We start from the raw sequence: 6,316 nt of genomic DNA on the forward strand, positions 1-6,316 counted from the left end.
GGTACCATTCTTGCAACGTTTATGTAAAGGTTTACACTGTTTCAAAATGAAAAGTAAGATAAAATTTTTAAAACGCTGACATGGTTTAGAATAACAATTTTACCAGAAGAATATCTTATGTTGCATTTAGCCCATGTAGAACATATATATGTATGTGTATATATATTTACACACATATATAGTGTTATATATTTCTTTATGTTTTTTGTTGTGCACATACATTTATAGATATATTCTTATTGATCTAGTTTCTCTAAGATTCTGACATATTTCAGAACAAAGGAAGAAATCTTACCAGTCAGTTCAGTAAGATAATTGGGAAGGGAGACTTTTTAATACGTGAAAAATTTATTTTGATCCATAGAAGATGTTAATATTTTTTTCTTAGTTTTTGTCTTTCTGATTAAAGGCTTAATGCAACCCTGTATTTCTCTTTTAAATGATCAAAAGCAGAATTTGCAAACTTTTTGGAATATGTATTTTAGTTCAAATTCCCCCACCCCAAATTAATTTCATCTATGTACGCAGAAAGTATAATTTATAGTAAAGTGCTAAATCTAACCTGATTTCCCTGCTTAAAATTAGGTTTAAAATAAATTAAGCAGTACCTAATGTGTTTCCTAACAAGGCTCAGGGTACACAATGTTCTTTGGTTGGCCACAAAACACAAGGTCCTTAAGCTGAGATGACAGATTCTTCAAGCAGACATATCCTGTACAAGGTGCCTTAAAAGTGAAGGCATTGCTACCATTGGCTTGCAGGCTTTATTTTGAAAAGGAGAATTCTGAAGGAAGGATGTTTGTTTTCTGCTTTTTTAAAAAATAAAATGATTTATAAAAATCGCAGGTTTTTCTTTTTTGCTAGATGTAAAATCCAAGCTGCAACACTGAACAAAAGCTTGCCAGTCAGCAAAGATGCTACCGCTCTGCACAACAGATAAAACCCAGATATATAGGGAAGTCAAAAGTATCTTTAAGGTACAGTGTTTAAGAGGCTGTTTGTCTCTGATGTAAAATTAAGAAAATGGTAAAAGCAGCATTAGCATGAGGTGTTCATTCCAAAATTGTCGCCGGAGTGTGTGTGGCATTGTGTGCAAAAACAACTCTTCAAGCAAAAACAGCTCCAGCAAACTTCCTCCTTCCCTTCAAACCTCATCTTCAATTACAGTGTGGTTCTTACCAAGTAAAGGGCTGCTGTCTCCTCTTCAGACCTGTGCTGCTTCTGAGCACTAGCCCTGTAGACCATCAAGGCCTAAAAATAGTTGCTGGCTTCAATGAGACATGAAGCGGACAGAAATGGCATTAAGCTAATGGGCAACAAACTCTATGAAACCTACTCAGGAAATCATATTTTTAAGCTGAACACCAAGTGGATTATTTAGCTTGAATGTGAGGCTAGCTTATTTTTGTATTTATATTTCAAATAAAACATAGGAGTGTGTTAAAGAAGAACCTCTTTATTTCCCTTGTTATATATTTATTTAATTCTTTTAAAAGTTTTGTTAACAAAATCTTTGGATTCAGTGTTGTTTATTTGAAAAGATTGTTATCCACACATTGTGAATAAGAAAGTGGGGCTTAAAAAGGTGAAATGACATGTCCTTAGTTAGAACATAGACAACTTGATTCTAATCTATCAGGAAGATGACGATATTTATAATTAACCAGAACACAAGGTGCTAAGTTCAACACTCATATTTTGAATAACATAAGAAGTAAAATCCTTTATTTAAAGAATCAAAGGGTTATCAGAAGAGAAGTTATTGGTGGATGGTCACAGAGCTAATAGCCATAATTATAAATGACCTGCTGGAAGATGGAAAAAAACATAACACAAATCTTACCATTTCCTCTGGTAGTTGGTTCATAACAAAACTCTTAGGTCTTGATTGTTCACTTGGAAGTGTTGCTATTATTACTCAACTTATTTTAAAAAATGGAAAAGTTAGTTGTGGTGGCTGTTGTTGTCTGGAAGAAATAGACTATATTCAAAATAAAAATCGCCTGAACATGTCAACATGATTGCCTAATTTTTCAAATGTTGATTCCTAATACACAGATTGTAAGGATTCAGTTCACTGGATGAGATGTTGTTTTTAGAAATGATCTGCCTTCTCTATTCATTCACATTCAATTCAAGAAGTAGGAAATTATTCTGGAATCTCTTTTCTCATTATGGTCTTGATGTGAAATTCATTTCGTGGTTGCTGAGCATCTTGAAAATACAGTGGATGGTTGCAACTACATATTCCTCTCTGGTGATTTTACTACAATCGCTCAAATAACAAATGATAAAATGTTTTAGATGGTATATTATTTATTTTACTTGTCTTAATGTTGAATTTACTTAGTGTTTTCAGCAGGAATTCCATTTCAGAATATAAAATAGCATTCTAAAATTCTATAAAATATAGATAATTTAGAAACATGAGTAATAAAATACATAAATATGGTTCAAACATATAATCAAAATAAAATATATAATTTTTATAATATCTTTCTGCTTTAGTTAATCTTTCTGCCCCCATTAATTACTGTAACATACCCTGAGGTAGGTAGAAATAAATTAACTATGTTTAAGCTGTAATGAATTTTTGGCCAGTGCCCAGTAGAAAATAATATTGAACACAAGACAGAATTGTGGCTTCCAGATTTCCATTATAAGGTCTTACATGCTGGGAGAAAACTATAATTTATTATCACAATAACATTTCTAAATCAAGTCAATTTCAAAGAGAAGTTGATTTATTCTGATTTAGGCAGCATTTCCTCCAAATGTGGAAAAGGTTTTTAAGTTACTTTACCTGGAAAGACATTTTTATCAGATGGCAACAATTTTTCTCATACTTTCTACAGCTTTTTACATCCATGTTGTGATTCTTCTTAAACAGAATCTAGAAGATATGCAGTACTAATGCTTTAGGATATCATCTCCATTTTTATTGATACAAGTACATCTCCAAAGTAATTTATTTTAGGCCTTTCTAAGATGACTTTAGGTGTAGAGTTTGGGGACAGGATGAATTAGCTACCTTAGATAAGCCTGATCCTAAAAATGTAGGTTCTGAAATATATTGCACTAGTTTTCAAACAATTAAGCAATTCAGTACATAGTCCTAGATAGATAAATATATCTTCCAACTCATGGCAAACTAATTGCTCTGTATAAAGAAAATGTAACTCAGTATTAGCAGTTACTTGATAATGCATTTACTTACAGTCCTGCAGAAAAGAAGATGCTGGCTGTCTGTCTGACAATATTAAGTTGAAACACCCTGGTGTATCCAGATCCTCCTGGGAGTGTCTCTAGGGGCAGGTTGCAGAGCTCCAACCTTCTCCCTGGCCCGTGCAACAGAAGCAGATTTAAGGATGGCCCCAGACTGAGAGAGATGGAGACAGAGATAGAGATAAAGAGCAAGAGCCAGAGTGGGAGAGAGTGTGTGAGAACACCCTTAGAAGACCGAATTAGCATTAAAAAATTACAATGATTTTCTGGATTAAATGTAAAGGCAAGAATATAAGTTTGAAAAATGAACCTTGAAAGATTGTAGAAAATTAGTACACAAGAACATCAGGTAAAAGGAATTAGAGGATTTTTGTTAGCAGCAAACTCAGTAAATTAACAATAAAATGAGGGAGTCCAATTGCTCACTTTATTTTTGTTGTTGTTAATGTAATACTAATAGGAACAGAGTTTCTAGAGAAAAGAAGATGATATCCTGGGGAAAAACAGTTGGTGCATCATTTTCAGTCCGTGTCAGCATACATTTAGAGCACAGAGTATGTAGGGAGAGACCACTAGCGTAAGTGGGAGTTCTGGAATCAATATTCTGTTAGTTAAAAAAGGTGAAACTGTTTTGTCTAAAAAAGTGAATGAAGCCTGAGAATGTAATAACTCTCTTCAAATATATGAAAAATTATTTCTAGGAAAAAGACTAAGCACATTCCCTGTAGTGCCTTAAGAAAGCAATTAGAACAACAAGCAAGGGTTGTAGAGAGGTATATTTCGCTACCATACAGGACAGTTTTTTTTCCCTCCCAGTCACTATTGCTATTCATCAAGGGACTAGTTTGTCTCAAAGGAGAATATGAGTTTTGCATTACTAGAAATATTCAATATAACCTTTATAATTTTTCTTTTCTTTTTATTTTAAAATAGAATCCATTTCTAAGAAGATGTGGTTCAAACATACAGAGCTACATAATATGACTAAAATAGGACCTAACAGTAGTGTTCTCCAGCATTGCTCTGACTTTCCTTTTCTGGATGTAACAACATCACTGAGAAAGGAAGAAAAAGCAAAAATGTGCTCTCAGGGAGATTCCAGCACGATGGAGAGCCCCAAATGGAAGTCCATGCCTTGGTTACAGGGCATACAGTTTAATAAATAAAACGATGCTCATCTGGGATGCTGCACCAATTATCATATACTAAATAAGGTTACTTATTTCACTCTCCATGTAGAAACATCTATCATAAGCAGGTGCCACAGAAGGTCTCACCAATATCATTATTGGCTGTATCGAATTTTTGTTTTAGTTCTATCTTATAAGGTCTGTAGTCTTACTTTCAGTGAGGAAGTGTTTTCTCAGGTTCTCAAGAAAGTAACAAAATGCGAGCATTGCCAAGGTCACCACTGTGACTGAATTATCTTACTGTCTGATTATTCCATCTTCCTCTGCAACATATTAGCCTGATGACTACGTTCTAATTATTTAAAGCATTATGTAAATCAAAGCAGTGAATGTAATTTCTAGTCTTACTAGATATCATGTACATTGGGTCGAATAACTCTAGAAATGTCGTCATAATCGTGTCATGCCTAATGATGACCTACTCAGCCCCTGCAAACATCATTCAATTACTCATTTCAGCATTGATTTTTCTCATGCTTCTCTTCATGGCATTTAAACAGCTCTCACATCTCCCCTTTTACTGAGGTGTAAGGTTGTATAATGACAGAGATGCCTTGCTTCCAGATTCATAATGTTATACTCTGTTTCAAATCCTTGTGGAGACAAATTGGAGAATCAATACATAAATAATGACACACTTATTTTTAATTGAAATCACTGCTTTCACAGAAAAGGTATATTAAAATTATTTTTGCTAAAAAAATTTTAAATGCCTAAGTACAATAAAAAGACTGCCAATCCTCAGGATCAAGAATATAATTTGCCCCAAATAACTTTTCTATAAAAGTAGAATTCTTAATGAAAAATAGATTCATACATGTAATTTCAAGGTCTAACCTTAAAAATGGAAATAATGTGTCCATTTTTAAAAATAAATCTTATTTACATACACTGTGTTTATTAGAGTTGTTTTGGAATAAAAATTCTTTTCAATTGAGATCAAATTCATTTATTCACAACAATTGCAATATCTTTTTCAGCTAAATGTTATGCTATACTCTTCCGAAATCTATTTTCCCTTCACTCAAGTAGAGGCAAATATTCCTTTTTTTTTTTTTCTTGAAATTGATAGTCCAATTTTATCCTGTCTCTCTTTGGCACACCCTCATTTTGCCTAAGATAAGTTCCTTAAAAAAATTTCTACTCAGTATTAAAGAAACTTCCAGAAATGGCATCTAAAATATTACACTGGCCCATTTAACTTCACCTTCACTAATTGTAATACATTATACAAAGAACACTGTGGAAAAAGGTGGAACATTTAACTCACTGGATTTGGTTTCACAAACTGTAATAATACTTTTAAAAACATTGGAACATTTATTTCATCTCCTTTGCAATATATTTTTCTTCCTTTTAAACTAGGCTTTCTAAATTCTCATTTTTAATGTCTCAGCTGAAAGAGCTTTCATAAGCCTTTAAAAGACACTATGATTTGAATTATTCTTGCCCAGAAAATTATTTCTGATGTTTAACTTACATTCTCCTTTATTCAATTTTACCTTCAAACTATCTTAAAAAATTAATTTTTCTTACAATTTTCCCGTTAAATCATTGTAGGTAATCTCAATATTTTATCTTTCCAAGCACACATAGTACTATTTAAATTTCCAGAAAATCTGAAGATAACTAAGATGTCCTTTAACTTTTCATGTTTGATGAAATGATGCAGATATTCTCATGTAAGTATTGAATCCTAATCTCATAAAAAAGTAAGAAACATCCCAAAGGAACTTTAAATTGTTGTTCTTTTTCCTGTTTATATAATATTTTCGTTTGGTTTCTAAAACTCATCTCAAACACACTCTTATCAACACACTCCAATCAAAAATTCATTTCAAACACACTCAATCAACAAAATGGAGCTGTTGATTTTCATCTCTAAGCTTGATGCCAAGACA

At 32.6% G+C, this 6,316-nt stretch overlaps 1 long non-coding RNA gene across 1 annotated transcript; it reads left to right on the forward strand.

The window, feature by feature from the left end:
* Positions 1–1,150: 1,150 nt before the first annotated feature.
* LOC126961753 (uncharacterized) lies at positions 1,151–5,306 on the forward strand. Its single transcript, XR_007728413.1, has 2 exons — positions 1,151–1,388; positions 4,159–5,306. It is a non-coding gene; the product is annotated as an uncharacterized LOC126961753 (long non-coding RNA).
* Positions 5,307–6,316: the final 1,010 nt, after the last annotated feature.

This window comes from Macaca thibetana, chromosome 8 (genome assembly GCF_024542745.1).
Source record: "Macaca thibetana thibetana isolate TM-01 chromosome 8, ASM2454274v1, whole genome shotgun sequence".
In the NCBI taxonomy this organism is placed as follows: Eukaryota; Metazoa; Chordata; class Mammalia; order Primates; family Cercopithecidae; genus Macaca; species Macaca thibetana.